We start from the raw sequence: 25,968 nt of genomic DNA on the forward strand, positions 1-25,968 counted from the left end.
CAAAGTTATTGCACCTTGAAGTTTATAATTGTGTCAAAATTATGTGGTTAAATTATAAAAAAAAATCCAGCATGAATAATCACAAAAAGTTTCTCATTTGCAGAACGACAAAAAAAAACAAAGTTATAAAGGTTTCATTTAACTTTAAATTTAATATTCATAAGCATTTTACTTCGAGTGAGTTACAATTTTTAAAAATAATTTTATGTACTGATCGGCAATAATAAAAGTATATATGATAATAGAAGTTAAAAGTTGTTTGTACATCTTGTAAATGCGGAAAAATACATAAAATTGATATTTAAGTGATATAAGTTTGAATTAAGAATAAGAAACTAAAACACATTTAAAAAATAAATAAGTAAACTAAATTAAAAATTTTCAACCCATGCTCAAAAGTAGTTAAAAATAAAACAGTTTTATAAAAAAGTGTCAGCAGAGGGGTTCGAACCCTCGCCCACTTGGTGGGACCCAGTAGCCAATCTTAGCTTATCTGGTGCCTTAGACCGCTCGGCCATGCTGACTTATTGGTACAGAAAAATATAGCATATATGTAAGGACAGAGTTTTTTCAATCTGGCACAGCTTACAATTATATCTAGATTTAAGAGTAGCTTTATTCCTATTAAGTCAATTATTAGTTTGTTTGTAGTTTTTAGAAATAGTTGGTCTAAAATGTGTGATATAAAGTTGTTTTTGTACTATTGCATATGCTGCTAGTTTCTATTGAAACGTGACGTCACAAGGAAAATTTAACAAAAACAGCAAACAAAATACGTACAAATGAAAGTTTAATTATTTCATCAACATTATCAAAGCAAAAAAAAGTAAGTAAAATCATCAAGAAGCAACCTTTAAAATATTTCATCATTGTTCATCGAGTTTAACGTGTATTTAAAAAAAAAAAGCTTTAGTACTTATAACGTACTTTGAAACAAACACTTTTTTTTTTTAAAGTGAACAAATTAAACATAACGTTAGTAACAGCGGGGGTACGCTGTAAAGTTTGTCTGAAGTTTAAAAAAAATTATACCACAATTTCATAACTTTAACAATTATCACGGAAGACTTTACGTTTCCATTCATATCGAAAGAATGCGACTTTTTTTGGTCAATCTAAAGACATTGCCTGAAAGCTGAGATTCTCAGGAACATTTTAAAATACTTTTTAGCTTTCTACGACTAGAAATGACAAAGTTATTGCACCTTGAAGTTTATAATTGTGTCAAAATTTTGTGGTTAAATTATAAAAAAAAATCCAGCATGAATCATCACAAAAAGTTTCTCATTTGCAGAACGACAAAAAAAAACAAAGTTATAAAGACTTCATTTAACTTTAAATTTAATATTCATAACCATTTTACTTCGAGTGAGTTACAATTTTTAAAAATAATTTTTATGTACTAATCGGCAATAATAAAAGTATATATGATAATAGAAGTTAAAAGTTGTTTGTACATCTTGTTAATGCGGGGAAAATACATAAAATTGATATTTAAGTGATATAAGTTTGAATTAAGAATAAGAAACTAAAACACATTTAAAAAATAAATAAGTAAACTAAATTAAAAATTTTCAACCCATGCTCAAAAGTAGTTAAAAATAAAACAGTTTTATAAAAAAGTGTCAGCAGAGGGGTTCGAACCCTCGCCCACTTGGTGGGACCCAGTAGCCAATCTTAGCTTATCTGGTGCCTTAGACCGCTCGGCCATGCTGACTTATTGGTACAGAAAAATATAGCATATATGTAAGGACAGAGTTTTTTCAATCTGGCACAGCTTACAATTATATCTAGATTTAAGAGTAGCTTTATTCCTATTAAGTCAATTATTAGTTTGTTTGTAGTTTTTAGAAATAGTTGGTCTAAAATGTGTGATATAAAGTTGTTTTTGTACTATTGCATATGCTGCTAGTTTCTATTGAAACATGACGTCACAAGGAAAATTTAACAAAAACAGCAAACAAAATACGTACAAATGAAAGTTTAATTATTTCATCAACATTATCAAAGCAAAAAAAAGTAAGTAAAATCATCAAGAAGCAACCTTTAAAATATTTCATCATTGTTCATCGAGTTTAACGTGTATTTAAAAAAAAAAAAGCTTTAGTACTTATAACGTACTTTGAAACAAACACTTTTTTATTTGAAAGTGAACAAATTAAACCTAGCGTTATTAACAGCGGGGGTACGCTGTAAAGTTTGTCTGAAGTTTAAAAAAAATATACCACAATTTCATAACTTTAACAATTTTCACGGAAGACTTTACGTTTCCATTCATATCGAAAGAATACGACTTTTTTTGGTCAATCTAAAGACATTGCCTGAAAGCTGAGATTCTCAGGAACATTTTAAAATACTTTTTAGCTTTCTACGACTAGAAATGACAAAGTTATTGCACCTTGAAGTTTATAATTGTGTCAAAATTATGTGGTTAAATTATAAAAAAAAATCCAGCATGAATAATCACAAAAAGTTTCTCATTTGCAGAACGACAAAAAAAAACAAAGTTATAAAGGTTTCATTTAACTTTAAATTTAATATTCATAAGCATTTTACTTCGAGTGAGTTACAATTTTTAAAAATAATTTTATGTACTGATCGGCAATAATAAAAGTATATATGATAATAGAAGTTAAAAGTTGTTTGTACATCTTGTAAATGCGGAAAAATACATAAAATTGATATTTAAGTGATATAAGTTTGAATTAAGAATAAGAAACTAAAACACATTTAAAAAATAAATAAGTAAACTAAATTAAAAATTTTCAACCCATGCTCAAAAGTAGTTAAAAATAAAACAGTTTTATAAAAAAGTGTCAGCAGAGGGGTTCGAACCCTCGCCCACTTGGTGGGACCCAGTAGCCAATCTTAGCTTATCTGGTGCCTTAGACCGCTCGGCCATGCTGACTTATTGGTACAGAAAAATATAGCATATATGTAAGGACAGAGTTTTTTCAATCTGGCACAGCTTACAATTATATCTAGATTTAAGAGTAGCTTTATTCCTATTAAGTCAATTATTAGTTTGTTTGTAGTTTTTAGAAATAGTTGGTCTAAAATGTGTGATATAAAGTTGTTTTTGTACTATTGCATATGCTGCTAGTTTCTATTGAAACGTGACGTCACAAGGAAAATTTAACAAAAACAGCAAACAAAATACGTACAAATGAAAGTTTAATTATTTCATCAACATTATCAAAGCAAAAAAAAGTAAGTAAAATCATCAAGAAGCAACCTTTAAAATATTTCATCATTGTTCATCGAGTTTAACGTGTATTTAAAAAAAAAAAGCTTTAGTACTTATAACGTACTTTGAAACAAAGACTTTTTTTTTTTTAAAGTGAACAAATTAAACATAACGTTAGTAACAGCGGGGGTACGCTGTAAAGTTTGTCTGAATTTGAAAAAAAATTATACCACAATTTCATAACTTTAACAATTATCACGGAAGACTTTACGTTTCCATTCATATCGAAAGAATGCGACTTTTTTTGGTCAATCTAAAGACATTGCCTTAAAGCTGAGATTCTCAGAAACATTTTAAAATACTTTTTAGCTTTCTACGACTAGAAATGACAAAGTTATTGCACCTTGAAGTTTATAATTGTGTCAAAATTTTGTGGTTAAATTATAAAAAAAAATCCAGCATGAATAATCACAAAAAGTTTCTCATTTGCAGAACGACAAAAAAACAAAGTTATAAAGACTTCATTTAACTTTAAATTTAATATTCATAACCATTTTACTTCGAGTGAGTTACAATTTTTAAAAATAATTTTTATGTACTAATCGGCAATAATAAAAGTATATATGATAATAGAAGTTAAAAGTTGTTTGTACATCTTGTAAATGCGGGGAAAATACATAAAATTGATATTTAAGTGATATAAGTTTGAATTAAGAATAAGAAACTAAAACACATTTAAAAAATAAATAAGTAAACTAAATTAAAAATTTTCAACCCATGCTCAAAAGTAGTTAAAAATAAAACAGTTTTATAAAAAAGTGTCAGCAGAGGGGTTCGAACCCTCGCCCACTTGGTGGGACCCAGTAGCCAATCTTAGCTTATCTGGTGCCTTAGACCGCTCGGCCATGCTGACTTATTGGTACAGAAAAATATAGCATATATGTAAGGACAGAGTTTTTTCAATCTGGCACAGCTTACAATTATATCTAGATTTAAGAGTAGCTTTATTCCTATTAAGTCAATTATTAGTTTGTTTGTAGTTTTTAGAAATAGTTGGTCTAAAATGTGTGATATAAAGTTGTTTTTGTACTATTGCATATGCTGCTAGTTTCTATTGAAACGTGACGTCACAAGGAAAATTTAACAAAAACAGCAAACAAAATACGTACAAATGAAAGTTTAATTATTTCATCAACATTATCAAAGCAAAAAAAAGTAAGTAAAATCATCAAGAAGCAACCTTTAAAATATTTCATCATTGTTCATCGAGTTTAACGTGTATTTAAAAAAAAAAAAGCTTTAGTACTTATAACGTACTTTGAAACAAACACTTTTTTATTTGAAAGTGAACAAATTAAACCTAGCGTTATTAACAGCGGGGGTACGCTGTAAAGTTTGTCTGAAGTTTAAAAAAAATATACCACAATTTCATAACTTTAACAATTTTCACGGAAGACTTTACGTTTCCATTCATATCGAAAGAATACGACTTTTTTTGGTCAATCTAAAGACATTGCCTGAAAGCTGAGATTCTCAGGAACATTTTAACATACTTTTTAGCTTTCTACGACTAGAAATGACAAAGTTATTGCACCTTGAAGTTTATAATTGTGTCAAAATTATGTGGTTAAATTATAAAAAAAAATCCAGCATGAATAATCACAAAAAGTTTCTCATTTGCAGAACGACAAAAAAAAACAAAGTTATAAAGGTTTCATTTAACTTTAAATTTAATATTCATAAGCATTTTACTTCGAGTGAGTTACAATTTTTAAAAATAATTTTATGTACTGATCGGCAATAATAAAAGTATATATGATAATAGAAGTTAAAAGTTGTTTGTACATCTTGTAAATGCGGAAAAATACATAAAATTGATATTTAAGTGATATAAGTTTGAATTAAGAATAAGAAACTAAAACACATTTAAAAAATAAATAAGTAAACTAAGTTAAAAATTTTCAACCCATGCTCAAAAGTAGTTAAAAATAAAACAGTTTTATAAAAAAGTGTCAGCAGAGGGGTTCGAACCCTCGCCCACTTGGTGGGACCCAGTAGCCAATCTTAGCTTATCTGGTGCCTTAGACCGCTCGGCCATGCTGACTTATTGGTACAGAAAAATATAGCATATATGTAAGGACAGAGTTTTTTCAATCTGGCACAGCTTACAATTATATCTAGATTTAAGAGTAGCTTTATTCCTATTAAGTCAATTATTAGTTTGTTTGTAGTTTTTAGAAATAGTTGGTCTAAAATGTGTGATATAAAGTTGTTTTTGTACTATTGCATATGCTGCTAGTTTCTATTGAAACGTGACGTCACAAGGAAAATTTAACAAAAACAGCAAACAAAATACGTACAAATGAAAGTTTAATTATTTCATCAACATTATCAAAGCAAAAAAAAGTAAGTAAAATCATCAAGAAGCAACCTTTAAAATATTTCATCATTGTTCATCGAGTTTAACGTGTATTTAAAAAAAAAAAGCTTTAGTACTTATAACGTACTTTGAAACAAACACTTTTTTTTTTTAAAGTGAACAAATTAAACATAACGTTAGTAACAGCGGGGGTACGCTGTAAAGTTTGTCTGAAGTTTAAAAAAAATTATACCACAATTTCATAACTTTAACAATTATCACGGAAGACTTTACGTTTCCATTCATATCGAAAGAATGCGACTTTTTTTGGTCAATCTAAAGACATTGCCTGAAAGCTGAGATTCTCAGGAACATTTTAAAATACTTTTTAGCTTTCTACGACTAGAAATGACAAAGTTATTGCACCTTGAAGTTTATAATTGTGTCAAAATTTTGTGGTTAAATTATAAAAAAAAATCCAGCATGAATCATCACAAAAAGTTTCTCATTTGCAGAACGACAAAAAAAAACAAAGTTATAAAGACTTCATTTAACTTTAAATTTAATATTCATAACCATTTTACTTCGAGTGAGTTACAATTTTTAAAAATAATTTTTATGTACTAATCGGCAATAATAAAAGTATATATGATAATAGAAGTTAAAAGTTGTTTGTACATCTTGTTAATGCGGGGAAAATACATAAAATTGATATTTAAGTGATATAAGTTTGAATTAAGAATAAGAAACTAAAACACATTTAAAAAATAAATAAGTAAACTAAATTAAAAATTTTCAACCCATGCTCAAAAGTAGTTAAAAATAAAACAGTTTTATAAAAAAGTGTCAGCAGAGGGGTTCGAACCCTCGCCCACTTGGTGGGACCCAGTAGCCAATCTTAGCTTATCTGGTGCCTTAGACCGCTCGGCCATGCTGACTTATTGGTACAGAAAAATATAGCATATATGTAAGGACAGAGTTTTTTCAATCTGGCACAGCTTACAATTATATCTAGATTTAAGAGTAGCTTTATTCCTATTAAGTCAATTATTAGTTTGTTTGTAGTTTTTAGAAATAGTTGGTCTAAAATGTGTGATATAAAGTTGTTTTTGTACTATTGCATATGCTGCTAGTTTCTATTGAAACATGACGTCACAAGGAAAATTTAACAAAAACAGCAAACAAAATACGTACAAATGAAAGTTTAATTATTTCATCAACATTATCAAAGCAAAAAAAAGTAAGTAAAATCATCAAGAAGCAACCTTTAAAATATTTCATCATTGTTCATCGAGTTTAACGTGTATTTAAAAAAAAAAAAGCTTTAGTACTTATAACGTACTTTGAAACAAACACTTTTTTATTTGAAAGTGAACAAATTAAACCTAGCGTTATTAACAGCGGGGGTACGCTGTAAAGTTTGTCTGAAGTTTAAAAAAAATATACCACAATTTCATAACTTTAACAATTTTCACGGAAGACTTTACGTTTCCATTCATATCGAAAGAATACGACTTTTTTTGGTCAATCTAAAGACATTGCCTGAAAGCTGAGATTCTCAGGAACATTTTAAAATACTTTTTAGCTTTCTACGACTAGAAATGACAAAGTTATTGCACCTTGAAGTTTATAATTGTGTCAAAATTATGTGGTTAAATTATAAAAAAAAATCCAGCATGAATAATCACAAAAAGTTTCTCATTTGCAGAACGACAAAAAAAAACAAAGTTATAAAGGTTTCATTTAACTTTAAATTTAATATTCATAAGCATTTTACTTCGAGTGAGTTACAATTTTTAAAAATAATTTTATGTACTGATCGGCAATAATAAAAGTATATATGATAATAGAAGTTAAAAGTTGTTTGTACATCTTGTAAATGCGGAAAAATACATAAAATTGATATTTAAGTGATATAAGTTTGAATTAAGAATAAGAAACTAAAACACATTTAAAAAATAAATAAGTAAACTAAATTAAAAATTTTCAACCCATGCTCAAAAGTAGTTAAAAATAAAACAGTTTTATAAAAAAGTGTCAGCAGAGGGGTTCGAACCCTCGCCCACTTGGTGGGACCCAGTAGCCAATCTTAGCTTATCTGGTGCCTTAGACCGCTCGGCCATGCTGACTTATTGGTACAGAAAAATATAGCATATATGTAAGGACAGAGTTTTTTCAATCTGGCACAGCTTACAATTATATCTAGATTTAAGAGTAGCTTTATTCCTATTAAGTCAATTATTAGTTTGTTTGTAGTTTTTAGAAATAGTTGGTCTAAAATGTGTGATATAAAGTTGTTTTTGTACTATTGCATATGCTGCTAGTTTCTATTGAAACGTGACGTCACAAGGAAAATTTAACAAAAACAGCAAACAAAATACGTACAAATGAAAGTTTAATTATTTCATCAACATTATCAAAGCAAAAAAAAGTAAGTAAAATCATCAAGAAGCAACCTTTAAAATATTTCATCATTGTTCATCGAGTTTAACGTGTATTTAAAAAAAAAAAGCTTTAGTACTTATAACGTACTTTGAAACAAAGACTTTTTTTTTTTTAAAGTGAACAAATTAAACATAACGTTAGTAACAGCGGGGGTACGCTGTAAAGTTTGTCTGAATTTGAAAAAAAATTATACCACAATTTCATAACTTTAACAATTATCACGGAAGACTTTACGTTTCCATTCATATCGAAAGAATGCGACTTTTTTTGGTCAATCTAAAGACATTGCCTTAAAGCTGAGATTCTCAGAAACATTTTAAAATACTTTTTAGCTTTCTACGACTAGAAATGACAAAGTTATTGCACCTTGAAGTTTATAATTGTGTCAAAATTTTGTGGTTAAATTATAAAAAAAAATCCAGCATGAATAATCACAAAAAGTTTCTCATTTGCAGAACGACAAAAAAACAAAGTTATAAAGACTTCATTTAACTTTAAATTTAATATTCATAACCATTTTACTTCGAGTGAGTTACAATTTTTAAAAATAATTTTTATGTACTAATCGGCAATAATAAAAGTATATATGATAATAGAAGTTAAAAGTTGTTTGTACATCTTGTAAATGCGGGGAAAATACATAAAATTGATATTTAAGTGATATAAGTTTGAATTAAGAATAAGAAACTAAAACACATTTAAAAAATAAATAAGTAAACTAAATTAAAAATTTTCAACCCATGCTCAAAAGTAGTTAAAAATAAAACAGTTTTATAAAAAAGTGTCAGCAGAGGGGTTCGAACCCTCGCCCACTTGGTGGGACCCAGTAGCCAATCTTAGCTTATCTGGTGCCTTAGACCGCTCGGCCATGCTGACTTATTGGTACAGAAAAATATAGCATATATGTAAGGACAGAGTTTTTTCAATCTGGCACAGCTTACAATTATATCTAGATTTAAGAGTAGCTTTATTCCTATTAAGTCAATTATTAGTTTGTTTGTAGTTTTTAGAAATAGTTGGTCTAAAATGTGTGATATAAAGTTGTTTTTGTACTATTGCATATGCTGCTAGTTTCTATTGAAACGTGACGTCACAAGGAAAATTTAACAAAAACAGCAAACAAAATACGTACAAATGAAAGTTTAATTATTTCATCAACATTATCAAAGCAAAAAAAAGTAAGTAAAATCATCAAGAAGCAACCTTTAAAATATTTCATCATTGTTCATCGAGTTTAACGTGTATTTAAAAAAAAAAAAGCTTTAGTACTTATAACGTACTTTGAAACAAACACTTTTTTATTTGAAAGTGAACAAATTAAACCTAGCGTTATTAACAGCGGGGGTACGCTGTAAAGTTTGTCTGAAGTTTAAAAAAAATATACCACAATTTCATAACTTTAACAATTTTCACGGAAGACTTTACGTTTCCATTCATATCGAAAGAATACGACTTTTTTTGGTCAATCTAAAGACATTGCCTGAAAGCTGAGATTCTCAGGAACATTTTAACATACTTTTTAGCTTTCTACGACTAGAAATGACAAAGTTATTGCACCTTGAAGTTTATAATTGTGTCAAAATTATGTGGTTAAATTATAAAAAAAAATCCAGCATGAATAATCACAAAAAGTTTCTCATTTGCAGAACGACAAAAAAAAACAAAGTTATAAAGGTTTCATTTAACTTTAAATTTAATATTCATAAGCATTTTACTTCGAGTGAGTTACAATTTTTAAAAATAATTTTATGTACTGATCGGCAATAATAAAAGTATATATGATAATAGAAGTTAAAAGTTGTTTGTACATCTTGTAAATGCGGAAAAATACATAAAATTGATATTTAAGTGATATAAGTTTGAATTAAGAATAAGAAACTAAAACACATTTAAAAAATAAATAAGTAAACTAAGTTAAAAATTTTCAACCCATGCTCAAAAGTAGTTAAAAATAAAACAGTTTTATAAAAAAGTGTCAGCAGAGGGGTTCGAACCCTCGCCCACTTGGTGGGACCCAGTAGCCAATCTTAGCTTATCTGGTGCCTTAGACCGCTCGGCCATGCTGACTTATTGGTACAGAAAAATATAGCATATATGTAAGGACAGAGTTTTTTCAATCTGGCACAGCTTACAATTATATCTAGATTTAAGAGTAGCTTTATTCCTATTAAGTCAATTATTAGTTTGTTTGTAGTTTTTAGAAATAGTTGGTCTAAAATGTGTGATATAAAGTTGTTTTTGTACTATTGCATATGCTGCTAGTTTCTATTGAAACGTGACGTCACAAGGAAAATTTAACAAAAACAGCAAACAAAATACGTACAAATGAAAGTTTAATTATTTCATCAACATTATCAAAGCAAAAAAAAGTAAGTAAAATCATCAAGAAGCAACCTTTAAAATATTTCATCATTGTTCATCGAGTTTAACGTGTATTTAAAAAAAAAAAGCTTTAGTACTTATAACGTACTTTGAAACAAAGACTTTTATTTTTTTAAAGTGAACAAATTAAACATAACGTTAGTAACAGCGGGGGTACGCTGTAAAGTTTGTCTGAATTTGAAAAAAAATTATACCACAATTTCATAACTTTAACAATTATCACGGAAGACTTTACGTTTCCATTCATATCGAAAGAATGCGACTTTTTTTGGTCAATCTAAAGACATTGCCTTAAAGCTGAGATTCTCAGAAACATTTTAAAATACTTTTTAGCTTTCTACGACTAGAAATGACAAAGTTATTGCACCTTGAAGTTTATAATTGTGTCAAAATTTTGTGGTTAAATTATAAAAAAAAATCCAGCATGAATAATCACAAAAAGTTTCTCATTTGCAGAACGACAAAAAAACAAAGTTATAAAGACTTCATTTAACTTTAAATTTAATATTCATAACCATTTTACTTCGAGTGAGTTACAATTTTTAAAAATAATTTTTATGTACTAATCGGCAATAATAAAAGTATATATGATAATAGAAGTTAAAAGTTGTTTGTACATCTTGTTAATGCGGGGAAAATACATAAAATTGATATTTAAGTGATATAAGTTTGAATTAAGAATAAGAAACTAAAACACATTTAAAAAATAAATAAGTAAACTAAATTAAAAATTTTCAACCCATGCTCAAAAGTAGTTAAAAATAAAACAGTTTTATAAAAAAGTGTCAGCAGAGGGGTTCGAACCCTCGCCCACTTGGTGGGACCCAGTAGCCAATCTTAGCTTATCTGGTGCCTTAGACCGCTCGGCCATGCTGACTTATTGGTACAGAAAAATATAGCATATATGTAAGGACAGAGTTTTTTCAATCTGGCACAGCTTACAATTATATCTAGATTTAAGAGTAGCTTTATTCCTATTAAGTCAATTATTAGTTTGTTTGTAGTTTTTAGAAATAGTTGGTCTAAAATGTGTGATATAAAGTTGTTTTTGTACTATTGCATATGCTGCTAGTTTCTATTGAAACGTGACGTCACAAGGAAAATTTAACAAAAACAGCAAACAAAATACGTACAAATGAAAGTTTAATTATTTCATCAACATTATCAAAGCAAAAAAAAGTAAGTAAAATCATCAAGAAGCAACCTTTAAAATATTTCATCATTGTTCATCGAGTTTAACGTGTATTTAAAAAAAAAAAAGCTTTAGTACTTATAACGTACTTTGAAACAAAGACTTTTTTTTTTAAAGTGAACAAATTAAACATAACGTTAGTAACAGCGGGGGTACGCTGTAAAGTTTGTCTGAATTTTAAAAAAAATTATACCACAATTTCATAACTTTAACAATTATCACGGAAGACTTTACGTCTCCATTCATATCGAAAGAATGCGACTTTTTTTGGTCAATCTAAAGACATTGCCTGAAAGCTGAGATTCTCAGGAACATTTTAAAATACTTTTTAGCTTTCTACGACTAGAAATGACAAAGTTATTGCACCTTGAAGTTTATAATTGTGTCAAAATTTTGTGGTTAAATTATAAAAAAAAATCCAGCATGAATCATCACAAAAAGTTTCTCATTTGCAGAACGACAAAAAAAAACAAAGTTATAAAGACTTCATATAACTTTAAATTTAATATTCATAACCATTTTACTTCGAGTGAGTTACAGTTTTTAAAAATAATTTTTATGTACTAATCGGCAATAATAAAAGTATATATGATAATAGAAGTTAAAAGTTGTTTGTACATCTTGTTAATGCGGGGAAAATACATAAAATTGATATTTAAGTGATATAAGTTTGAATTAAGAATAAGAAACTAAAACACATTTAAAAAATAAATAAGTAAACTAAATTAAAAATTTTCAACCCATGCTCAAAAGTAGTTAAAAATAAAACAGTTTTATAAAAAAGTGTCAGCAGAGGGGTTCGAACCCTCGCCCACTTGGTGGGACCCAGTAGCCAATCTTAGCTTATCTGGTGCCTTAGACCGCTCGGCCATGCTGACTTATTGGTACAGAAAAATATAGCATATATGTAAGGACAGAGTTTTTTCAATCTGGCACAGCTTACAATTATATCTAGATTTAAGAGTAGCTTTATTCCTATTAAGTCAATTATTAGTTTGTTTGTAGTTTTTAGAAATAGTTGGTCTAAAATGTGTGATATAAAGTTGTTTTTGTACTATTGCATATGCTGCTAGTTTCTATTGAAACATGACGTCACAAGGAAAATTTAACAAAAACAGCAAACAAAATACGTACAAATGAAAGTTTAATTATTTCATCAACATTATCAAAGCAAAAAAAAGTAAGTAAAATCATCAAGAAGCAACCTTTAAAATATTTCATCATTGTTCATCGAGTTTAACGTGTATTTAAAAAAAAAAAAGCTTTAGTACTTATAACGTACTTTGAAACAAACACTTTTTTATTTGAAAGTGAACAAATTAAACCTAGCGTTATTAACAGCGGGGGTACGCTGTAAAGTTAGTCTGAAGTTTAAAAAAAATATACCACAATTTCATAACTTTAACAATTATCACGGAAGACTTTACGTTTCCATTCATATCGAAAGAATGCGACTTTTTTTGGTCAATCTAAAGACATTGCCTGAAAGCTGAGATTCTCAGGAACATTTTAAAATACTTTTTAGCTTTCTACGACTAGAAATGACAAAGTTATTGCACCTTGAAGTTTATAATTGTGTCAAAATTTTGTGATTAAATTATAAAAAAAAATCCAGCATGAATCATCACAAAAAGTTTCTCATTTGCAGAACGACAAAAAAAAACAAAGTTATAAAGACTTCATTTAACTTTAAATTTAATATTCATAACCATTTTACTTCGAGTGAGTTACAATTTTTAAAAATAATTTTTATGTACTAATCGGCAATAATAAAAGTATATATGATAATAGAAGTTAAAAGTTGTTTGTACATCTTGTTAATGCGGGGAAAATACATAAAATTGATATTTAAGTGATATAAGTTTGAATTAAGAATAAGAAACTAAAACACATTTAAAAAATAAATAAGTAAACTAAATTAAAAATTTTCAACCCATGCTCAAAAGTAGTTAAAAATAAAACAGTTTTATAAAAAAGTGTCAGCAGAGGGGTTCGAACCCTCGCCCACTTGGTGGGACCCAGTAGCCAATCTTAGCTTATCTGGTGCCTTAGACCGCTCGGCCATGCTGACTTATTGGTACAGAAAAATATAGCATATATGTAAGGACAGAGTTTTTTCAATCTGGCACAGCTTACAATTATATCTAGATTTAAGAGTAGCTTTATTCCTATTAAGTCAATTATTAGTTTGTTTGTAGTTTTTAGAAATAGTTGGTCTAAAATGTGTGATATAAAGTTGTTTTTGTACTATTGCATATGCTGCTAGTTTCTATTGAAACATGACGTCACAAGGAAAATTTAACAAAAACAGCAAACAAAATACGTACAAATGAAAGTTTAATTATTTCATCAACATTATCAAAGCAAAAAAAAGTAAGTAAAATCATCAAGAAGCAACCTTTAAAATATTTCATCATTGTTCATCGAGTTTAACGTGTATTTAAAAAAAAAAAAGCTTTAGTACTTATAACGTACTTTGAAACAAACACTTTTTTATTTGAAAGTGAACAAATTAAACCTAGCGTTATTAACAGCGGGGGTACGCTGTAAAGTTAGTCTGAAGTTTAAAAAAAATATACCACAATTTCATAACTTTAACAATTTTCACGGAAGACTTTACGTTTCCATTCATATCGAAAGAATACGACTTTTTTTGGTCAATCTAAAGACATTGCCTGAAAGCTGAGATTCTCAGGAACATTTTAAAATACTTTTTAGCTTTCTACGACTAGAAATGACAAAGTTATTGCACCTTGAAGTTTATAATTGTGTCAAAATTATGTGGTTAAATTATAAAAAAAAATCCAGCATGAATAATCACAAAAAGTTTCTCATTTGCAGAACGACAAAAAAAAACAAAGTTATAAAGGTTTCATTTAACTTTAAATTTAATATTCATAAGCATTTTACTTCGAGTGAGTTACAATTTTTAAAAATAATTTTATGTACTGATCGGCAATAATAAAAGTATATATGATAATAGAAGTTAAAAGTTGTTTGTACATCTTGTAAATGCGGAAAAATACATAAAATAGATATTTAAGTGATATAAGTTTGAATTAAGAATAAGAAACTAAAACACATTTAAAAAATAAATAAGTAAACTAAATTAAAAATTTTCAACCCATGCTCAAAAGTAGTTAAAAATAAAACAGTTTTATAAAAAAGTGTCAGCAGAGGGGTTCGAACCCTCGCCCACTTGGTGGGACCCAGTAGCCAATCTTAGCTTATCTGGTGCCTTAGACCGCTCGGCCATGCTGACTTATTGGTACAGAAAAATATAGCATATATGTAAGGACAGAGTTTTTTCAATCTGGCACAGCTTACAATTATATCTAGATTTAAGAGTAGCTTTATTCCTATTAAGTCAATTATTAGTTTGTTTGTAGTTTTTAGAAATAGTTGGTCTAAAATGTGTGATATAAAGTTGTTTTTGTACTATTGCATATGCTGCTAGTTTCTATTGAAACGTGACGTCACAAGGAAAATTTAACAAAAACAGCAAACAAAATACGTACAAATGAAAGTTTAATTATTTCATCAACATTATCAAAGCAAAAAAAAGTAAGTAAAATCATCAAGAAGCAACCTTTAAAATATTTCATCATTGTTCATCGAGTTTAACGTGTATTTAAAAAAAAAAAGCTTTAGTACTTATAACGTACTTTGAAACAAAGACTTTTATTTTTTTAAAGTGAACAAATTAAACATAACGTTAGTAACAGCGGGGGTACGCTGTAAAGTTTGTCTGAATTTGAAAAAAAATTATACCACAATTTCATAACTTTAACAATTATCACGGAAGACTTTACGTTTCCATTCATATCGAAAGAATGCGACTTTTTTTGGTCAATCTAAAGACATTGCCTTAAAGCTGAGATTCTCAGAAACATTTTAAAATACTTTTTAGCTTTCTACGACTAGAAATGACAAAGTTATTGCACCTTGAAGTTTATAATTGTGTCAAAATTTTGTGGTTAAATTATAAAAAAAAATCCAGCATGAATAATCACAAAAAGTTTCTCATTTGCAGAACGACAAAAAAAAACAAAGTTATAAAGACTTCATTTAACTTTAAATTTAATATTCATAACCATTTTACTTCTAGTGAGTTACAATTTTTAAAAATAATTTTTATGTACTAATCGGCAATAATAAAAGTATATATGATAATAGAAGTTAAAAGTTGTTTGTACATCTTGTTAATGCGGGGAAAATACATAAAATTGATATTTAAGTGATATAAGTTTGAATTAAGAATAAGAAACTAAAACACATTTAAAAAATAAATAAGTAAACTAAATTAAAAATTTTCAACCCATGCTCAAAAGTAGTTAAAAATAAAACAGTTTTATAAAAAAGTGTCAGCAGAGGGGTTCGAACCCTCGCCCACTTGGTGGGACCCAGTAGCCAATCTTAGCTTATCTGGTGCCTTAGACCGCTCGGCCATGCTGACTTATTGGTACAGAAAAATATAGCATATATGTAAGGACAGAGTTTTTTCAATCTGGCACAGCTTACAATTATATCTAGATTTAAGAGTAGCTTTATTCCTATTAAGTCAATTATTAGTTTGTTTGTAGTTTTTAGAAATAGTTGGTCTAAAATGTGTGATATAAAGTTGTTTTTGTACTATTGCATATGCTGCTAGTTTCTATTGAAACATGACGTCACAAGGAAAATTTAACAAAAACAGCAAACAAAATACGTACAAATGAAAGTTTAATTATTTCATCAACATTATCAAAGCAAAAAAAAGTAAGTAAAATCATCAAGAAGCAACCTTTAAAATATTTCATCATTGTTCATCGAGTTTAACGTGTATTTAAAAAAAAAAAAGCTTTAGTACTTATAACGTACTTTGAAACAAACACTTTTTTATTTGAAAGTGAACAAATTAAACCTAGCGTTATTAACAGCGGGGGTACGCTGTAAAGTTAGTCTGAAGTTTAAAAAAAATATACCACAATTTCATAACTTTAACAATTTTCACGGAAGACTTTACGTTTCCATTCATATCGAAAGAATGCGACTTTTTTTGGTCAATCTAAAGACATTGCCTGAAAGCTGAGATTCTCAGGAACATTTTAAAATACTTTTTAGCTTTCTACGACTAGAAATGACAAAGTTATTGCACCTTGAAGTTTATAATTGTGTCAAAATTATGTGGTTAAATTATAAAAAAAAATCCAGCATGAATAATCACAAAAAGTTTCTCATTTGCAGAACGACAAAAAAAAACAAAGTTATAAAGGTTTCATTTAACTTTAAATTTAATATTCATAAGCATTTTACTTCGAGTGAGTTACAATTTTTAAAAATAATTTTATGTACTGATCGGCAATAATAAAAGTATATATGATAATAGAAGTTAAAAGTTGTTTGTACATCTTGTAAATGCGGAAAAATACATAAAATAGATATTTAAGTGATATAAGTTTGAATTAAGAATAAGAAACTAAAACACATTTAAAAAATAAATAAGTAAACTAAATTAAAAATTTTCAACCCATGCTCAAAAGTAGTTAAAAATAAAACAGTTTTATAAAAAAGTGTCAGCAGAGGGGTTCGAACCCTCGCCCACTTGGTGGGACCCAGTAGCCAATCTTAGCTTATCTGGTGCCTTAGACCGCTCGGCCATGCTGACTTATTGGTACAGAAAAATATAGCATATATGTAAGGACAGAGTTTTTTCAATCTGGCACAGCTTACAATTATATCTAGATTTAAGAGTAGCTTTATTCCTATTAAGTCAATTATTAGTTTGTTTGTAGTTTTTAGAAATAGTTGGTCTAAAATGTGTGATATAAAGTTGTTTTTGTACTATTGCATATGCTGCTAGTTTCTATTGAAACGTGACGTCACAAGGAAAATTTAACAAAAACAGCAAACAAAATACGTACAAATGAAAGTTTAATTATTTCATCAACATTATCAAAGCAAAAAAAAGTAAGTAAAATCATCAAGAAGCAACCTTTAAAATATTTCATCATTGTTCATCGAGTTTAACGTGTATTTAAAAAAAAAAAGCTTTAGTACTTATAACGTACTTTGAAACAAAGACTTTTATTTTTTTAAAGTGAACAAATTAAACATAACGTTAGTAACAGCGGGGGTACGCTGTAAAGTTTGTCTGAATTTGAAAAAAAATTATACCACAATTTCATAACTTTAACAATTATCACGGAAGACTTTACGTTTCCATTCATATCGAAAGAATGCGACTTTTTTTGGTCAATCTAAAGACATTGCCTTAAAGCTGAGATTCTCAGAAACATTTTAAAATACTTTTTAGCTTTCTACGACTAGAAATGACAAAGTTATTGCACCTTGAAGTTTATAATTGTGTCAAAATTTTGTGGTTAAATTATAAAAAAAAATCCAGCATGAATAATCACAAAAAGTTTCTCATTTGCAGAACGACAAAAAAAAACAAAGTTATAAAGGTTTCATTTAACTTTAAATTTAATATTCATAACCATTTTACTTCGAGTGAGTTACAATTTTTAAAAATAATTTTATCTACTGATCGGCAATAATAAAAGTATATATGATAATAGAAGTTAAAAGTTGTTTGTACATCTTGTAAATGCGGAAAAATACATAAAATAGATATTTAAGTGATATAAGTTTGAATTAAGAATAAGAAACTAAAACACATTTAAAAAATAAATAAGTAAACTAAATTAAAAATTTTCAACCCATGCTCAAAAGTAGTTAAAAATAAAACAGTTTTATAAAAAAGTGTCAGCAGAGGGGTTCGAACCCTCGCCCACTTGGTGGGACCCAGTAGCCAATCTTAGCTTATCTGGTGCCTTAGACCGCTCGGCCATGCTGACTTATTGGTACAGAAAAATATAGCATATATGTAAGGACAGAGTTTTTTCAATCTGGCACAGCTTACAATTATATCTAGATTTAAGAGTAGCTTTATTCCTATTAAGTCAATTATTAGTTTGTTTGTAGTTTTTAGAAATAGTTGGTCTAAAATGTGTGATATAAAGTTGTTTTTGTACTATTGCATATGCTGCTAGTTTCTATTGAAACGTGACGTCACAAGGAAAATTTAACAAAAACAGCAAACAAAATACGTACAAATGAAAGTTTAATTATTTCATCAACATTATCAAAGCAAAAAAAAGTAAGTAAAATCATCAAGAAGCAACCTTTAAAATATTTCATCATTGTTCATCGAGTTTAACGTGTATTTAAAAAAAAAAAGCTTTAGTACTTATAACGTACTTTGAAACAAAGACTTTTATTTTTTTAAAGTGAACAAATTAAACATAACGTTAGTAACAGCGGGGGTACGCTGTAAAGTTTGTCTGAATTTGAAAAAAAATTATACCACAATTTCATAACTTTAACAATTATCACGGAAGACTTTACGTTTCCATTCATATCGAAAGAATGCGACTTTTTTTGGTCAATCTAAAGACATTGCCTTAAAGCTGAGATTCTCAGAAACATTTTAAAATACTTTTTAGCTTTCTACGACTAGAAATGACAAAGTTATTGCACCTTGAAGTTTATAATTGTGTCAAAATTATGTGGTTAAATTATAAAAAAAAATCCAGCATGAATAATCACAAAAAGTTTCTCATTTGCAGAACGACAAAAAAAAACAAAGTTATAAAGGTTTCATTTAACTTTAAATTTAATATTCATAAGCATTTTACTTCGAGTGAGTTACAATTTTTAAAAATAATTTTATGTACTGATCGGCAATAATAAAAGTATATATGATAATAGAAGTTAAAAGTTGTTTGTACATCTTGTAAATGCGGAAAAATACATAAAATAGATATTTAAGTGATATAAGTTTGAATTAAGAATAAGAAACTAAAACACATTTAAAAAATAAATAAGTAAACTAAATTAAAAATTTTCAACCCATGCTCAAAAGTAGTTAAAAATAAAACAGTTTTATAAAAAAGTGTCAGCAGAGGGGTTCGAACCCTCGCCCACTTGGTGGGACCCAGTAGCCAATCTTAGCTTATCTGGTGCCTTAGACCGCTCGGCCATGCTGACTTATTGGTACAGAAAAATATAGCATATATGTAAGGACAGAGTTTTTTCAATCTGGCACAGCTTACAATTATATCTAGATTTAAGAGTAGCTTTATTCCTATTAAGTCAATTATTAGTTTGTTTGTAGTTTTTAGAAATAGTTGGTCTAAAATGTGTGATATAAAGTTGTTTTTGTACTATTGCATATGCTGCTAGTTTCTATTGAAACGTGACGTCACAAGGAAAATTTAACAAAAACAGCAAACAAAATACGTACAAATGAAAGTTTAATTATTTCATCAACATTATCAAAGCAAAAAAAAGTAAGTAAAATCATCAAGAAGCAACCTTTAAAATATTTCATCATTGTTCATCGAGTTTAACGTGTATTTAAAAAAAAAAAGCTTTAGTACTTATAACGTACTTTGAAACAAAGACTTTTATTTTTTTAAAGTGAACAAATTAAACATAACGTTAGTAACAGCGGGGGTACGCTGTAAAGTTTGTCTGAATTTGAAAAAAAATTATACCACAATTTCATAACTTTAACAATTATCACGGAAGACTTTACGTTTCCATTCATATCGAAAGAATGCGACTTTTTTTGGTCAATCTAAAGACATTGCCTTAAAGCTGAGATTCTCAGAAACATTTTAAAATACTTTTTAGCTTTCTACGACTAGAAATGACAAAGTTATTGCACCTTGAAGTTTATAATTGTGTCAAAATTTTGTGGTTAAATTATAAAAAAAAATCCAGCATGAATAATCACAAAAAGTTTCTCATTTGCAGAACGACAAAAAAAAACAAAGTTATAAAGGTTTCATTTAACTTTAAATTTAATATTCATAACCATTTTACTTCGAGTGAGTTACAATTTTTAAAAATAATTTTATGTACTGATCGGCAATAATAAAAGTATATATGATAATAGAAGTTAAAAGTTGTTTGTACATCTTGTAAATGCGGAAAAATACATAAAATAGATATTTAAGTGATATAAGTTTGAATTAAGAATAAGAAACTAAAACACATTTAAAAAATAAATAAGTAAACTAAATTAAAAATTTTCAACCCATGCTCAAAAGTAGTTAAAAATAAAACAGTTTTATAAAAAAGTGTCAGCAGAGGGGTTCGAACCCTCGCCCACTTGGTGGGACCCAGTAGCCAATCTTAGCTTATCTGGTGCCTTAGACCGCTCGGCCATGCTGACTTATTGGTACAGAAAAATATAGCATATATGTAAGGACAGAGTTTTTTCAATCTGGCACAGCTTACAATTATATCTAGATTTAAGAGTAGCTTTATTCCTATTAAGTCAATTATTAGTTTGTTTGTAGTTTTTAGAAATAGTTGGTCTAAAATGTGTGATATAAAGTTGTTTTTGTACTATTGCATATGCTGCTAGTTTCTATTGAAACGTGACGTCACAAGGAAAATTTAACAAAAACAGCAAACAAAATACGTACAAATGAAAGTTTAATTATTTCATCAACATTATCAAAGCAAAAAAAAGTAAGTAAAATCATCAAGAAGCAACCTTTAAAATATTTCATCATTGTTCATCGAGTTTAACGTGTATTTAAAAAAAAAAAGCTTTAGTACTTGTAACGTACTTTGAAACAAAGACTTTTATTTTTTTAAAGTGAACAAATTAAACATAACGTTAGTAACAGCGGGGGTACGCTGTAAAGTTTGTCTGAATTTGAAAAAAAATTATACCACAATTTCATAACTTTAACAATTATCACGGAAGACTTTACGTTTCCATTCATATCGAAAGAATGCGACTTTTTTTGGTCAATCTAAAGACATTGCCTTAAAGCTGAGATTCTCAGAAACATTTTAAAATACTTTTTAGCTTTCTACGACTAGAAATGACAAAGTTATTGCACCTTGAAGTTTATAATTGTGTCAAAATTTTGTGGTTAAATTATAAAAAAAAATCCAGCATGAATAATCACAAAAAGTTTCTCATTTGCAGAACGACAAAAAAAAACAAAGTTATAAAGGTTTCATTTAACTTTAAATTTAATATTCATAACCATTTTACTTCGAGTGAGTTACAATTTTTAAAAATAATTTTATGTACTGATCGGCAATAATAAAAGTATATATGATAATAGAAGTTAAAAGTTGTTTGTACATCTTGTAAATGCGGAAAAATACATAAAATAGATATTTAAGTGATATAAGTTTGAATTAAGAATAAGAAACTAAAACACATTTAAAAAATAAATAAGTAAACTAAATTAAAAATTTTCAACCCATGCTCAAAAGTAGTTAAAAATAAAACAGTTTTATAAAAAAGTGTCAGCAGAGGGGTTCGAACCCTCGCCCACTTGGTGGGACCCAGTAGCCAATCTTAGCTTATCTGGTGCCTTAGACCGCTCGGCCATGCTGACTTATTGGTACAGAAAAATATAGCATATATGTAAGGACAGAGTTTTTTCAATCTGGCACAGCTTACAATTATATCTAGATTTAAGAGTAGCTTTATTCCTATTAAGTCAATTATTAGTTTGTTTGTAGTTTTTAGAAATAGTTGGTCTAAAATGTGTGATATAAAGTTGTTTTTGTACTATTGCATATGCTGCTAGTTTCTATTGAAACGTGACGTCACAAGGAAAATTTAACAAAAACAGCAAACAAAATACGTACAAATGAAAGTTTAATTATTTCATCAACATTATCAAAGCAAAAAAAAGTAAGTAAAATCATCAAGAAGCAACCTTTAAAATATTTCATCATTGTTCATCGAGTTTAACGTGTATTTAAAAAAAAAAAGCTTTAGTACTTGTAACGTACTTTGAAACAAAGACTTTTATTTTTTTAAAGTGAACAAATTAAACATAACGTTAGTAACAGCGGGGGTACGCTGTAAAGTTTGTCTGAATTTGAAAAAAAATTATACCACAATTTCATAACTTTAACAATTATCACGGAAGACTTTACGTTTCCATTCATATCGAAAGAATGCGACTTTTTTTGGTCAATCTAAAGACATTGCCTTAAAGCTGAGATTCTCAGAAACATTTTAAAATACTTTTTAGCTTTCTACGACTAGAAATGACAAAGTTATTGCACCTTGAAGTTTATAATTGTGTCAAAATTTTGTGGTTAAATTATAAAAAAAAATCCAGCATGAATAATCACAAAAAGTTTCTCATTTGCAGAACGACAAAAAAACAAAGTTATAAAGACTTCATTTAACTTTAAATTTAATATTCATAACCATTTTACTTCGAGTGAGTTACAATTTTTAAAAATAATTTTTATGTACTAATCGGCAATAATAAAAGTATATATGATAATAGAAGTTAAAAGTTGTTTGTACATCTTGTAAATGCGGGGAAAATACATAAAATTGATATTTAAGTGATATAAGTTTGAATTAAGAATAAGAAACTAAAACACATTTAAAAAATAAATAAGTAAACTAAATTAAAAATTTTCAACCCATGCTCAAAAGTAGTTAAAAATAAAACAGTTTTATAAAAAAGTGTCAGCAGAGGGGTTCGAACCCTCGCCCACTTGGTGGGACCCAGTAGCCAATCTTAGCTTATCTGGTGCCTTAGACCGCTCGGCCATGCTGACTTATTGGTACAGAAAAATATAGCATATATGTAAGGACAGAGTTTTTTCAATCTGGCACAGCTTACAATTATATCTAGATTTAAGAGTAGCTTTATTCCTATTAAGTCAATTATTAGTTTGTTTGTAGTTTTTAGAAATAGTTGGTCTAAAATGTGTGATATAAAGTTGTTTTTGTACTATTGCATATGCTGCTAGTTTCTATTGAAACGTGACGTCACAAGGAAAATTTAACAAAAACAGCAAACAAAATACGTACAAATGAAAGTTTAATTATTTCATCAACATTATCAAAGCAAAAAAAAGTAAGTAAAATCATCAAGAAGCAACCTTTAAAATATTTCATCATTGTTCATCGAGTTTAACGTGTATTTAAAAAAAAAAAGCTTTAGTACTTATAACGTACTTTGAAACAAAGACTTTTTTTTTTTTAAAGTGAACAAATTAAACATAACGTTAGTAACAGCGGGGGTACGCTGTAAAGTTTGTCTGAATTTGAAAAAAAATTATACCACAATTTCATAACTTTAACAATTATCACGGAAGACTTTACGTTTCCATTCATATCGAAAGAATGCGACTTTTTTTGGTCAATCTAAAGACATTGCCTTAAAGCTGAGATTCTCAGAAACATTTTAAAATACTTTTTAGCTTTCTACGACTAGAAATGACAAAGTTATTGCACCTTGAAGTTTATAATTGTGTCAAAATTTTGTGGTTAAATTATAAAAAAAAATCCAGCATGAATAATCACAAAAAGTTTCTCATTTGCAGAACGACAAAAAAACAAAGTTATAAAGACTTCATTTAACTTTAAATTTAATATTCATAACCATTTTACTTCGAGTGAGTTACAATTTTTAAAAATAATTTTTATGTACTAATCGGCAATAATAAAAGTATATATGATAATAGAAGTTAAAAGTTGTTTGTACATCTTGTAAATGCGGGGAAAATACATAAAATTGATATTTAAGTGATATAAGTTTGAATTAAGAATAAGAAACTAAAACACATTTAAAAAATAAATAAGTAAACTAAATTAAAAATTTTCAACCCATGCTCAAAAGTAGTTAAAAATAAAACAGTTTTATAAAAAAGTGTCGGCAGAGGGGTTCGAACCCTCGCCCACTTGGTGGGACCCAGTAGCCAATCTTAGCTTATCTGGTGCCTTAGACCGCTCGGCCATGCTGACTTATTGGTACAGAAAAATATAGCATATATGTAAGGACAGAGTTTTTTCAATCTGGCACAGCTTACAATTATATCTAGATTTAAGAGTAGCTTTATTCCTATTAAGTCAATTATTAGTTTGTTTGTAGTTTTTAGAAATAGTTGGTCTAAAATGTGTGATATAAAGTTGTTTTTGTACTATTGCATATGCTGCTAGTTTCTATTGAAACGTGACGTCACAAGGAAAATTTAACAAAAACAGCAAACAAAATACGTACAAATGAAAGTTTAATTATTTCATCAACATTATCAAAGCAAAAAAAAGTAAGTAAAATCATCAAGAAGCAACCTTTAAAATATTTCATCATTGTTCATCGAGTTTAACGTGTATTTAAAAAAAAAAAGCTTTAGTACTTATAACGTACTTTGAAACAAAGACTTTTTTTTTTTAAAGTGAACAAATTAAACATAACGTTAGTAACAGCGGGGGTACGCTGTAAAGTTTGTCTGAATTTTAAAAAAAATTATACCACAATTTCATAACTTTAACAATTATCACGGAAGATTTTACGTTTCCATTCATATCGAAAGAATGCGACTTTTTTTGGTCAATCTAAAGACATTGCCTGAAAGCTGAGATTCTCAGGAACATTTTAAAATACTTTTTAGCTTTCTACGACTAGAAATGACAAAGTTATTGCACCTTGAAGTTTATAATTGTGTCAAAATTTTGTGGTTAAATTATAAAAAAAAATCCAGCATGAATCATCACAAAAAGTTTCTCATTTGCAGAACGACAAAAAAAAACAAAGTTATAAAGACTTCATTTAACTTTAAATTTAATATTCATAACCATTTTACTTCGAGTGAGTTACAGTTTTTAAAAATAATTTTTATGTACTAATCGGCAATAATAAAAGTATATATGATAATAGAAGTTAAAAGTTGTTTGTACATCTTGTTAATGCGGGGAAAATACATAAAATTGATATTTAAGTGATATAAGTTTGAATTAAGAATAAGAAACTAAAACACATTTAAAAAATAAATAAGTAAACTAAATTAAAAATTTTCAACCCATGCTCAAAAGTAGTTAAAAATAAAACAGTTTTATAAAAAAGTGTCGGCAGAGGGGTTCGAACCCTCGCCCACTTGGTGGGACCCAGTAGCCAATCTTAGCTTATCTGGTGCCTTAGACCGCTCGGCCATGCTGACTTATTGGTACAGAAAAATATAGCATATATGTAAGGACAGAGTTTTTTCAATCTGGCACAGCTTACAATTATATCTAGATTTAAGAGTAGCTTTATTCCTATTAAGTCAATTATTAGTTTGTTTGTAGTTTTTAGAAATAGTTGGTCTAAAATGTGTGATATAAAGTTGTTTTTGTACTATTGCATATGCTGCTAGTTTCTATTGAAACGTGACGTCACAAGGAAAATTTAACAAAAACAGCAAACAAAATACGTACAAATGAAAGTTTAATTATTTCATCAACATTATCAAAGCAAAAAAAAGTAAGTAAAATCATCAAGAAGCAACCTTTAAAATATTTCATCATTGTTCATCGAGTTTAACGTGTATTTAAAAAAAAAAAGCTTTAGTACTTATAACGTACTTTGAAAC

The 25,968-nt window shown here is 28.0% G+C and overlaps 20 non-coding genes across 20 annotated transcripts; all 20 read right to left on the reverse strand.

The window, feature by feature from the left end:
- Positions 1-430: 430 nt before the first annotated feature.
- Trnas-acu (transfer RNA serine (anticodon ACU)) lies at positions 431-524 on the reverse strand. The gene is given in 2 exon segments: positions 431-466; positions 473-524. It is a non-coding gene; the product is annotated as a tRNA-Ser (tRNA).
- A 1,099-nt stretch (positions 525-1,623) lies between these two features.
- On the reverse strand, positions 1,624-1,717 carry Trnas-acu (transfer RNA serine (anticodon ACU)). Its single transcript is given in 2 exon segments — positions 1,624-1,659; positions 1,666-1,717. It is a non-coding gene; the product is annotated as a tRNA-Ser (tRNA).
- A 1,097-nt stretch (positions 1,718-2,814) lies between these two features.
- Trnas-acu (transfer RNA serine (anticodon ACU)) lies at positions 2,815-2,908 on the reverse strand. Its single transcript is given in 2 exon segments — positions 2,815-2,850; positions 2,857-2,908. It is a non-coding gene; the product is annotated as a tRNA-Ser (tRNA).
- A 1,098-nt stretch (positions 2,909-4,006) lies between these two features.
- On the reverse strand, positions 4,007-4,100 carry Trnas-acu (transfer RNA serine (anticodon ACU)). The gene is given in 2 exon segments: positions 4,007-4,042; positions 4,049-4,100. It is a non-coding gene; the product is annotated as a tRNA-Ser (tRNA).
- Positions 4,101-5,197: 1,097 nt separating this feature from the next.
- On the reverse strand, positions 5,198-5,291 carry Trnas-acu (transfer RNA serine (anticodon ACU)). The gene is given in 2 exon segments: positions 5,198-5,233; positions 5,240-5,291. It is a non-coding gene; the product is annotated as a tRNA-Ser (tRNA).
- A 1,099-nt stretch (positions 5,292-6,390) lies between these two features.
- On the reverse strand, positions 6,391-6,484 carry Trnas-acu (transfer RNA serine (anticodon ACU)). Its single transcript is given in 2 exon segments — positions 6,391-6,426; positions 6,433-6,484. It is a non-coding gene; the product is annotated as a tRNA-Ser (tRNA).
- A 1,097-nt stretch (positions 6,485-7,581) lies between these two features.
- Trnas-acu (transfer RNA serine (anticodon ACU)) lies at positions 7,582-7,675 on the reverse strand. Its single transcript is given in 2 exon segments — positions 7,582-7,617; positions 7,624-7,675. It is a non-coding gene; the product is annotated as a tRNA-Ser (tRNA).
- A 1,098-nt stretch (positions 7,676-8,773) lies between these two features.
- Trnas-acu (transfer RNA serine (anticodon ACU)) lies at positions 8,774-8,867 on the reverse strand. Its single transcript is given in 2 exon segments — positions 8,774-8,809; positions 8,816-8,867. It is a non-coding gene; the product is annotated as a tRNA-Ser (tRNA).
- A 1,097-nt stretch (positions 8,868-9,964) lies between these two features.
- Positions 9,965-10,058, reverse strand: Trnas-acu (transfer RNA serine (anticodon ACU)). Its single transcript is given in 2 exon segments — positions 9,965-10,000; positions 10,007-10,058. It is a non-coding gene; the product is annotated as a tRNA-Ser (tRNA).
- A 1,098-nt stretch (positions 10,059-11,156) lies between these two features.
- Positions 11,157-11,250, reverse strand: Trnas-acu (transfer RNA serine (anticodon ACU)). Its single transcript is given in 2 exon segments — positions 11,157-11,192; positions 11,199-11,250. It is a non-coding gene; the product is annotated as a tRNA-Ser (tRNA).
- Positions 11,251-12,349: 1,099 nt separating this feature from the next.
- Positions 12,350-12,443, reverse strand: Trnas-acu (transfer RNA serine (anticodon ACU)). The gene is given in 2 exon segments: positions 12,350-12,385; positions 12,392-12,443. It is a non-coding gene; the product is annotated as a tRNA-Ser (tRNA).
- A 1,099-nt stretch (positions 12,444-13,542) lies between these two features.
- On the reverse strand, positions 13,543-13,636 carry Trnas-acu (transfer RNA serine (anticodon ACU)). The gene is given in 2 exon segments: positions 13,543-13,578; positions 13,585-13,636. It is a non-coding gene; the product is annotated as a tRNA-Ser (tRNA).
- A 1,097-nt stretch (positions 13,637-14,733) lies between these two features.
- On the reverse strand, positions 14,734-14,827 carry Trnas-acu (transfer RNA serine (anticodon ACU)). Its single transcript is given in 2 exon segments — positions 14,734-14,769; positions 14,776-14,827. It is a non-coding gene; the product is annotated as a tRNA-Ser (tRNA).
- Positions 14,828-15,927: 1,100 nt separating this feature from the next.
- Trnas-acu (transfer RNA serine (anticodon ACU)) lies at positions 15,928-16,021 on the reverse strand. The gene is given in 2 exon segments: positions 15,928-15,963; positions 15,970-16,021. It is a non-coding gene; the product is annotated as a tRNA-Ser (tRNA).
- Positions 16,022-17,118: 1,097 nt separating this feature from the next.
- Trnas-acu (transfer RNA serine (anticodon ACU)) lies at positions 17,119-17,212 on the reverse strand. Its single transcript is given in 2 exon segments — positions 17,119-17,154; positions 17,161-17,212. It is a non-coding gene; the product is annotated as a tRNA-Ser (tRNA).
- Positions 17,213-18,310: 1,098 nt separating this feature from the next.
- On the reverse strand, positions 18,311-18,404 carry Trnas-acu (transfer RNA serine (anticodon ACU)). The gene is given in 2 exon segments: positions 18,311-18,346; positions 18,353-18,404. It is a non-coding gene; the product is annotated as a tRNA-Ser (tRNA).
- Positions 18,405-19,502: 1,098 nt separating this feature from the next.
- Positions 19,503-19,596, reverse strand: Trnas-acu (transfer RNA serine (anticodon ACU)). Its single transcript is given in 2 exon segments — positions 19,503-19,538; positions 19,545-19,596. It is a non-coding gene; the product is annotated as a tRNA-Ser (tRNA).
- Positions 19,597-20,694: 1,098 nt separating this feature from the next.
- Positions 20,695-20,788, reverse strand: Trnas-acu (transfer RNA serine (anticodon ACU)). Its single transcript is given in 2 exon segments — positions 20,695-20,730; positions 20,737-20,788. It is a non-coding gene; the product is annotated as a tRNA-Ser (tRNA).
- A 1,098-nt stretch (positions 20,789-21,886) lies between these two features.
- Positions 21,887-21,980, reverse strand: Trnas-acu (transfer RNA serine (anticodon ACU)). The gene is given in 2 exon segments: positions 21,887-21,922; positions 21,929-21,980. It is a non-coding gene; the product is annotated as a tRNA-Ser (tRNA).
- A 1,098-nt stretch (positions 21,981-23,078) lies between these two features.
- On the reverse strand, positions 23,079-23,172 carry Trnas-acu (transfer RNA serine (anticodon ACU)). Its single transcript is given in 2 exon segments — positions 23,079-23,114; positions 23,121-23,172. It is a non-coding gene; the product is annotated as a tRNA-Ser (tRNA).
- Positions 23,173-25,968: the final 2,796 nt, after the last annotated feature.

Source organism: Thalia democratica, chromosome 1 (assembly GCF_965202585.1).
Source record: "Thalia democratica chromosome 1, ktThaDemo2.hap1.1, whole genome shotgun sequence".
NCBI classification, from domain to species: Eukaryota; Metazoa; Chordata; class Thaliacea; order Salpida; family Salpidae; genus Thalia; species Thalia democratica.